Source organism: Artibeus jamaicensis, unplaced genomic scaffold (assembly GCF_021234435.1).
Source record: "Artibeus jamaicensis isolate MK-2021 breed Jamaican fruit bat unplaced genomic scaffold, CSHL_Jam_final contig_525, whole genome shotgun sequence".
Lineage (NCBI taxonomy): Eukaryota > Metazoa > Chordata > Mammalia > Chiroptera > Phyllostomidae > Artibeus > Artibeus jamaicensis.
The window spans coordinates 13,785,081-13,794,216 of NW_026521874.1; the positions used below are offsets into that span (position 1 = coordinate 13,785,081).

General features: G+C 56.4%; 1 long non-coding RNA gene across 3 annotated transcripts; it reads left to right on the plus strand.

Moving 5' to 3' along the window:
• The first annotated feature begins 232 nt into the window (after positions 1-232).
• Positions 233-8,741, plus strand: LOC119055155 (uncharacterized). Of its 3 annotated transcripts, none has more exons than XR_005083635.2 (6): positions 233-461; positions 4,864-5,011; positions 6,239-6,981; positions 7,490-7,573; positions 7,760-7,897; positions 8,323-8,741. It is a non-coding gene; the product is annotated as an uncharacterized LOC119055155 (long non-coding RNA). The 3 variants fall into 3 exon arrangements; XR_008392416.1 differs by having other exon boundaries at positions 7,490-7,563; XR_008392417.1 differs by having other exon boundaries at positions 233-380; positions 7,490-7,563.
• The last annotated feature ends 395 nt before the right edge of the window (positions 8,742-9,136 follow it).

Below are 9,136 nucleotides of genomic sequence, written 5' to 3' on the forward strand. Positions count from 1 at the left end.
TTTGTGCGGCGGGGGCAGCGGTGCCCCCGCCCCCCCCCCACTCCGGGCCGCACCCCCGCTCCCTGGTCTGGACCCCCGGGGAAGGTAGGGGGTGGAGTGTGCTGTGGCTGGGGTGCGGGGAGGAGCGAGGAGGGCCGAGGCGAGGGCCGGGGGTGGGGCACCTCCGCCTGCCAGACGCTCCTGCATTAAAATTTCTTGGGCGCTGCAGCAGCTACAAAGACGATGCCGGCTGCGCTCGGGGGACCAGAGGGAGGGAGGCTGCGGACGAGTACGGGGAGGAGTTTGCGATGGGAGGCGCTTGCAGGGGCTCCCCAGTTCTGCGCTGTGAGCCCGGGCACAAAGAGACCTCTGCACTCGAGCCGCAGGACCGCCGACTCGAGGTGAGCCGCCGCCCCGTCCTCAGGTCGCCCTCTCCGCGAGCATCCTTGTCGCCGCGCCTGGAACAGCCTAACTCCCCGAGGGTAGGTCGCAGGGTCCCGGGCAGGGTTCAGGGGACGGCAAACGCTACCTGAAGTGCCCCTGGTTTGATGGATGAAGAGCCTCTCCCTCCAGCCTGCAGTTATCAAATGCAGCTAAGACGCCTGCTTGGGTGGGGCACCGGGGAAGGGAAAGGGAAGGATGCCCCGGGGGTCCAGTGAGGATGGGGAACAAAGACCTTCCCCCCCCCCCCCCCACCCCGCTCCGAGACAGACATGAGAGGACTCTGGACCTTTCTGATCCGCCAGGTTAGCTGTTAATTGGCCAAATCTTGGATAGAGCCCAGTGGTCTCAGAACTGGGGGTGGGGGCGGGTTGGTGGAGCAGAGTCCCGGAGCCCCCTTCCCTCATATTGAACACCGCCCCCCCCACCCCCCGCCCCACCACTAGCTCTTGCCAATGCTCCACTTCTGGGACTCAAATTCCAGATGTCCGGCGTCCTGCGTGCGGCTCCAAAAGGGTGGAGAGGGGGCAGAAAACCACTGATAATTGTAATAACGATCCACCAGTTTACGCAGAGCTTGCCCCATGCCAACGGCATGCTCAGTGCTTTGCATGCGAATCACAGCGGTCCCATTTTAAGGGTGAGAAAATTTAGATCCGGAGAGCGTTACGTGCGCGTCCAAGGTCGCAGAGCTAGGGATTTTGAGTCCAGGTATGTCGGACTGTAAGGCCCAGGTTACACCCCCAAATGGGGCCGAGAAGAACCAGAAGCCGCCAGCTCCCTGCCCACCTCTCCTCCCTTCCAATGCATCTCTGGAAAGGCTGAGAATTGGGCAGGAGCGGGCCAGCTCTCTCCTCTCCCCCAGAGGAGGGCCCTGGGCTAGAGAAATTGCTTCTTGGACGGTGCAGGGGGAGGCCCCGGGAGTCTGGATATTCCCCATCCTCATCCCGGGCTCCAGACCAGGGGCCGCCGTGAGCGGGATTGCTGTCGCGCACACCCCACTGCAGTGCCGTGGCGGGGAAAACGCCCCACCTGCTGCTGGGGGAAGACGGGAGGGAGGCAGTAGTGCGGAGAGGGTGGGGACAGAAAGGTGAGTTAACCTGCTGGAAGCGGCTTTGTTTTTCTCGGCGCCAGCCTCAGACGGAGCGCGCGACCCAGCGGCAAGGTGCTTTCTTTCCGAAGCACATTCCCATTGGGGAACGTCTCGGGGCTTCTGGTTCGCTGGGCGCGGGGTGGGGTAGGCGGGTAGGGATGAGTAATTCCACTTGACAGACGGGGAAACCTGAGGACAGCGGTGCTCAGACTTCAGGGGCGGAGCTTCAAATACGCAGACGTGCGGCCACGTGGCCAGGGGATGAGTCAGCAGGACTGGGAGGGGCTGGACATCTTGGGTGTGTGCTCTGACCCCCGTCTCCTTCTCCTCCGGCCTGTGGACCCACCGTCGGTGGAGAGAACAGCCCGCCCGCCCCCACTATCTACCCTCATCCCTGGCTCAGAACCGTGTAGCAGTCTGGGCCAAATGGTTTCCTCGGAGACGCTTTGCCAACCCCTGGCTTTTGGGTGGCCTCGAAAACCCATACCGAGTTTAGTTAATTTCATGATGAAGGATTTTGAGGTGACATTCCCTGTGCCCCCCCCAAAGCCCACCTATTTTATTATGTAACGACCCTCCATGGAGAAAGACGTCGAAGTCTACCTTGCATCCTTCTTCCTGCCTTTCCCGCCCATCTCTCCACTTTTTAATGGAGGAAAGCGCTCCTGTCTCCACACATCCTACCGGGAGCCTTAGAAGAACCACACTCTCTCTGCCCACTTCCAAAGGAGAATTTTCTGATTTGGGGTGATTTTTACAAATTTGATAAACTTATTAAAATACATGAAGATTTGAGGAAAAAGATGGGGAGAAAATTTTCTAGTTTCCTCATCCAAGAACAACTTCCGTGTTTACCGTTTTCATGTACCTTCTTCTGGTACCTGTTTCCACACTGAAAATACTCATCGAGACTGTGCGGGGCGTGTACAGCTTTAACCAAGTTCCGTCAAAGGTGTCTGTGTGTGTGTTTCACACCGCCTGCAGAAATCATTGTGGGGTTGGTGTTTCAGGAATTAGACAAACACGCTTGCTCTGCTCAGTTTCCTATCGTTGGACCTGCTGGTTGTTTTCTTTGTATCCACCTACATGTTTAAGTGTCTTTCTCTGGACCTGATCCCACGCTTCGTCCAGGGCAGGACTACGCTCTTTGAATTTGTCCGTCATCACGGCAGTGCGGTGTGGTGGGAGGAGAAAGGACCCTTCTCTCCTCCTGCTCCCCGTGACGGCTTCAGGAAGGAGGTATCTCCCTTCCCGGAGCCTCGGTCTCCTTATCTGTGAAGTGCGAATCAGGACGCCTGCTTTAAAAGGCTGAGGCTCTGAAGCAGTGTGTGTAAAATGCCTGACACCCAGTAGATGCTTCATAAAGACACTGCTGCAATAGTGTAACCACTGTGTACACGCAGAGTTCATTTCCACGGCCCCTGAGTCCTGTACAGATAGAGGCTTGGTTATCTGCCTTGAAGTGTATCGGGCTGTTGGTTCTTCAGGGCGAGCCCTGGGCTGTGTGGGTAGGGCGTTTCCGGAGCACTGGGCCCATTATGCAGGTTCAATGGGCTGGTGAATAACTTACAGCAGAAGCCTTTGTTCCCAGGGGATTCTTCCTCTCCTCTCCTCCACCCGGGCTCATCTGTCAGCTGGAGCTCGGGAACAATAGCCAGAGATACTCAGGGGCAGAGGCAGGGGCCTGCTGAGGGTGACATCTGTTTCCCCATCCCTCTGTCGGCTGATTGGCTGATTGGATCAGATGCGGCAGGTGTCCCGTCTCCCTCCTGGTGCCAGGTGGGCCCCTCTGAAGGTTACTGAATGATGCATGGAAGGGAGGGAGGGGCTGAACTGTTGTTGTGTGCTCAGGAGTGTGGAGGAGGTCATTCATTAACCAGCTCTAGCTTCTGTTTAGTAACCATTCTCCAAGGTTCTCGCTGGACACTGCGTCTCGTCCATGTCCATAGGAAGGCTGGGAGGTGAGCATTACAGACGAGAAACTGAGGCCCAGGAAGGTGAAGTGACTAGCTCACACAGCAAGTTCATTGTAGAACCAGCATTTGAACTTGGGTCTTGGGTCTTGGTATAACTCTGAAACGTGTTTGTAACTACGACACTATACCGCACTGCACGACAATACTGCCTCTCCTAAAAGTGGACTAATTGTCTCAAGATCATGGAAGTAATCAGAGTAAACCCATCTGAGATGGTTTAACAGTCAAGGTCCAGTGTCTTCACAGTAACACTAATGTGGACGGCCAGTGTTTCCCATTTTCAAGTACCTCCTTCAGGTCTTTTCGCATTTAATCCCCACCCCTACACTTGAACCGAAGTCTTCTGCCCCGCTGGGGTCCAGCAGGCCTGTTTAGAATCCATTTGTGCCATTTTGTCTCTGGGTGATCTTGGAGCAAGGCGCTTAACCCTGAACCTCAGTTTCCTCCTCTGTAAAATGGGCACAATAAACCCAGCTCCTGTTTTGTCAGGTAGATAAAGGTGCCCCTATTCGTATCTACCAGGAAATGTTTGTTGACCTTCCTTTCTCTCCTTCTTGCTTTTCTGCCCCCTCCCCAACTTCCCCCCAGCTCAGAGGTTCCTTTGTTTGAGGGAGATTCGGGTTCCGAAGGTCCTCTTTTGTGTCTGTTGTTGGACTTTGTCTAGAAACAGTACATTCTGCGCCTCTGCAGAAGCCTCCATTCCCCTCAGCGTCTCCTGCGTGCACATCCTGCTATTCCCAGGAGCTTCCTTATTTCTCAGCACTCACTCATCCAAAGCAATTTAGGCCGGCGTTTCCCGCAAGCCTCTTATCTCTTCTATTTTATTCCAGAGTCAGGGAAAAAACCCAAAACCCAGAGGGATCCTCAGATGCAACCGAATGCATGTTTCCCTGGCAGCTGTTCATCATTACCAGGAACAGCGCACAGAGTTTAGTGGGGCGGGGGAGGGGGGCGGAAATGAACAGCCTCTGGGCGGTGTTAATGAACGATGTGCACAGGGTAGTAAATAGAATGCAAGTGGATAGAGAGGATTTATCATCCCATTTAATTCTCATAATAGCCTTGGGGGTCAGGCACTTATTGTCTCCATGTCTAGGATAAGAAGCCGGACCCAGAGGGGTGATGCGCTTACTCAGGGGGGCAGAGCTGGACAGGGACCTGCGCCCTGAAGTCCTAAAGTGGGTTAGGGTGTTTTGACTGGCGCTGGTTGGGCCCAGATACCTCCCCGCCCCGTTTAGCTTCTGCTCTGCATCTGATGAGATCGGTTTTGGGCACAGCCTATGATTTCAGACCAGAACCCTGGCGTCTTCTCTCCAATGTGCCAACGGGTACGTGTTTACCCCTCACCCTGCTCTCTTCCTCTCTTGATGACAGGTGGGGCCACTGTGGCCGTGACAGCATCAGAGGAGTAACCAGGATGACCCGTCCTCTCCTCCATGCACCCACGGGGTGGTAGAGACCAGCACCGCGCTCAGGCCTGTTGACTGTGAAATCTGCATCCGCTGAGACCTGGATCTCAGAGGTAGGCAGGGCCTCCGGGATTCTCTGGGCTCCAGTCCCTCCATCAAAGCTTCTCCGGCTTGAAGTGGGTGGGGCGTGGCTCCTGTGGGCCAGTGGACGCCGAGATGCTGGGCCCTGGGACCCCCACCGGGTCTCTGTTATCCAGCCCTCCTCGGTTCTTGTCCTCTGTCATCACAGAGAAACAAGTTTTACAAAAATGACCTCACTGAGGCAGAATTTACGTACAATGAAATGCGCCCATTTAAAGTGTACATTTTGGTGTGTTTTAGTGTACACACACCTAGCTAACCACCATGGCAATCAAGATAGAAAACATTTTACCCCTTAACAGTGCCCCTGTCCATGGTCTTCCAGCCCCAGGCACGGGGAGCCACCGGTCTGCTTCCTATGCCCGAGGATAAGATGGCTCATTCCACAGTGCCGCCAATAGGGAAACTTTTGTGCTTGGGCTTTTTCCTTTTTCTTTTTCTTTTTCTACTTGGCACCAAGTGTCTGAGGTTTGTACTTGTTTTTGCATGAATCAGAAGTTCTGTCCCTTTTTGCCTAACGTCATGGAGGCATAATGTAAACGGTATAACTCACCCACTTCAAGAGCGCAGCAGAGTGATTTTCAGTAAATTTACCGAGTTGTGCGCCCAGCACCCGAGATCAGTTTTAGAGTTTCTGTTGCCGCCATAAGAATCCCCGCCCCACCCTTCATCCCCCGGCAACCACCAGTCTACCTACCATCTCTGTGGGTTTGCCTTTTCTGGGCATTTCATATAAGTGGGATTATCTGGCACGTGGTCTCTTGTGCCTGGCTTCTTTCACTCGGTACATTTTTGAGGTTCACCCATGCCGTCCTGTGTATCAACAGTTTGTCCCTCTTCACCGCCGATCAGATTCCATTAGATGTGGGTACTGTGGGTGGGTGGTCCAGTCACTAAGAAGGGGTTTGGATTAGAGCTGTGCTTTCTAATCGGGTGTTTATCCCCCCTCCCCAGGGGGCACCCAGACCACGGGAAAACTATGACTCCTATTGCTGGGACATCAGTATCCCCCCAAGATTTACTTGAAGTTTATTTTAAATCATTAACTGGTGAGAGTAGCTGTTGGAACATTTACTGTGTGCCACGCACTGGCTAAACCTTGGAGAATGAACTTGGAGTCACATGATGGACCCGTGGGGTTGGGAGCCTCATCTGTGCTTGTCTGACCTCAGAGCCTTCTTTTCTTCTCTCCTACACAGCTGTCCACCTGACCCAGGAGCTGACATTGTCCTTGAGAACGCCATTGTCTTAGTGACCTCCAGGATGGGCACACGAGGGCCAGGAGACAGGGTCTTTCTGGTCACACAATGCTCCCCCAAGGACGTCTTTGCTGAGCATAGCAAGTTCCTGGGGCAGTATTGAGAGAAGGCAGTGTCTGACTGCTTCTGGATGGCCAAGACCACGCAGGAGGCAGCCTTGCAGATAAGTATTCGAACTTACCAGCCCGCAGCCTCCCAGCCTGCCCTGTCCTGGTCTGTGCGGACAAGCGCCCCCTGGTGGGAGGGGGCATTGGTGATGTAGCTCATTCACTTTTCTTCCTCTGTGCCACAAAGGAAGAGCTTGTGCCCACGTTATAGGGCCCCACGAAAGGTAATATTCACACGCTGCTTTTGGCGTCAAGGATGGTGTTTTAGAAAGTCCACTCTCAGGAACTGCTGAGGGGCTGAGTTGAATTGCTTCATTGAGAACTGGCTGATGTGGTCTCAGAGGAGGCTGGGGACTCCTGGTGACTTGGGCTGGCCCTTCTGTCCTCAGTACCGACCCTTTGTTCTAGTTATACAACTCGGCCAGGGCTCCTTTGCCTGGCGGTCAAGTGGGGACCACAGCCACTGCCTATAGGACACATTTTTCTCAGTGCCACCAGAGACCTGTGCCCCAAGTCCCAGGTGCCCACAGCGGGTTCTGAAATATCTGTGGAGGGCCACCGACTCTTCTAGCCCAGGTTTGTCAGTTGATGAAGGTGGCTTATCTGTCACCCAAAGCATAACCTGGGAGGTGGTCCGGGCCAGAATAGTGGGCATCTGAGGAGGTGGTAAGGGGAATAAAAATAACTGTGACTGAGAACCAGGGCCCCTGCTCTTTCCTGCCCGCTGTCACTACTGGGTACCTCGGGTGACTGTCAGGGCTGGAAGGGTCCCACGGCCCCAGGATGGGGGGGACAAACTTTCCAGGGCTACACAGCACAGCAGAGATCCAAACTCCCCACTCCTGACTCCGTTCCGTTTTTCCCAGTTCCCACTCCGCTGTTTCTGGGGACCAGGGAAATGGGTGAAGGATGTCCCCAGGTGGTATGAAGGGAGGAGGAGGGGATGTGCTGGGCCCCGCCCCTCTTGCTCTCAAGCCTTCCCCTTCTTAGCAGAGGATTCTGCCCGGCCCAGGACTGGGTGGGGCCTGGGGAGGGGCCTGCCTGCAGTTTTCTCCTGCAGTGTGGTGGCTCTTTTGTCTTCCAGGATGGGCTTGTGGGGCTCTGCGTGGGAGCCGGGAGCTGGGCCCGGGCTACCGACTGTTGGCTGGGCGTGGCCAGGTGAGCCCGGGTAAGCGGCGTGTGGGAGGGAGGGTCCACTGAACTTATTTCTTGGAGGGAGACTGCCTCCCCTCTCAGACCCCGCCCCAGGTCTGGGCCTGGCCAGACACCTCAGCTCTTGAAAAGCAGGCTTGTTCTGTGTGGTCTTGGTGGGGGCGGATCGAGGGCAGCGATTTCAGCATCTTCTTTCATTCAGCACACACATGGACCAAGCTCTTCTCCCAGCCTGATGCTCCAGAAGCGGAACACCACGTGGTTCCACCCTTGCAGATGATCGAGTGAGAACGTGCCTTGTCACAGTCTCAGCAAGGTAGTGAGCTCCCCGTCCTGGGAGGTATGTGTGCACGTGTACCTGTGTGCTGTGTATTTTGGGAGGGTGCTGCAGAGGTCTCCTTGGCGGGAATGTTGTAAAAGGAACCCAGGCCTCCCAAGGTCTCTGAAGGCCCCTTTTGCCCACTGGCACCCTTGGCCCTTGGTCGTGATGCCCACAGGGCTGGCTCTGGGCTTCCTCGATTGCTTCCTCTTCTCTCAGCTAGTCCTACCCAGCTGGGTGTCCACGGCTTTTATCACTTCCTGTTCTTCTAAAAGTTGGTAGCATTCAGAGCCCTCACCTGCACCCTGTCTAGGAGTTGGGGGCATAGGAGGGAGCCTGGGGGTCTCTGAAGGTGTCCCCCCTCCGGTGTGGCGTCAGGTCGGGCGGATGTGAGGTGCCGGGGACGAAGGCTGTGCCCTTATCCTAACCCGCCGTGCCTCCCCCAGGTGCGCCCGCAGCTCCGGGACTCCCGGCCTCGGTCTTGTCGTTGGAGCCTGCGTGACTCTGGCCACAGGGGCACAGGGAGCAGCTGTCGGCGGTTTTCTGGAATCCTGGCTCTTTCTCCCAAGACCTTATTCTGCCCGACTCCCGGGATGGAGTCTCTCCTGCGTGGATGCCAGGCAACTCCTGGTCGATGCTCCGTGAAATGGGGACCTGGCTAGGGAGGCCGGCTCCAGGGGTGTGTGGGCGGCCGGCAGCCCGCCGAGGCCTCTGCAGCTGCCTGGACCTGCCTTCTGGGCCTTCACTTTCTGACCTTGCGCGGACTTGGCTCCTCCTTGACCTTCTGCTGGTGGTACGAGCCAATCGGGGCAGAAGCCTCACTGACCGCACCCTCCCCAAGGCCTGGTCCTGAGGACCCTACAGGATGGGGGGGGGGGGAGGAGCACCAGGTGGGAGCCGGGAGGAGCCGCCAGTGGGAGGGGGCAGGGCAGCTCTGCTCAGTCTCTTGTGCCCCATCTGCCCTGTGAGTGGTGGGGATAGTTCGTGCTCTTCTTCTATCTGAGGGCCACTGGGAGGAGGCCGTCAGGGTCTGGGAGGGGCGGCTGTGGGTGTGGGTGTGCTTTCCTGGAAGAGGAGGGTTTCCAAGACAGGAGGAGACCCAGCCCAGGGGTTCCCCTTGGAGCCCTGCCCCTCGATTCTGTCATTGTGGGGCGAAGGCAGGCGAGGCAGGCCCCACGCTACTCCCTTCACACAGGTTCGCACCCACCTCGCCCTTCTCCATTCATCCCAGCCCTTCCGGAGGGGCCGGTCCCAGTGTTT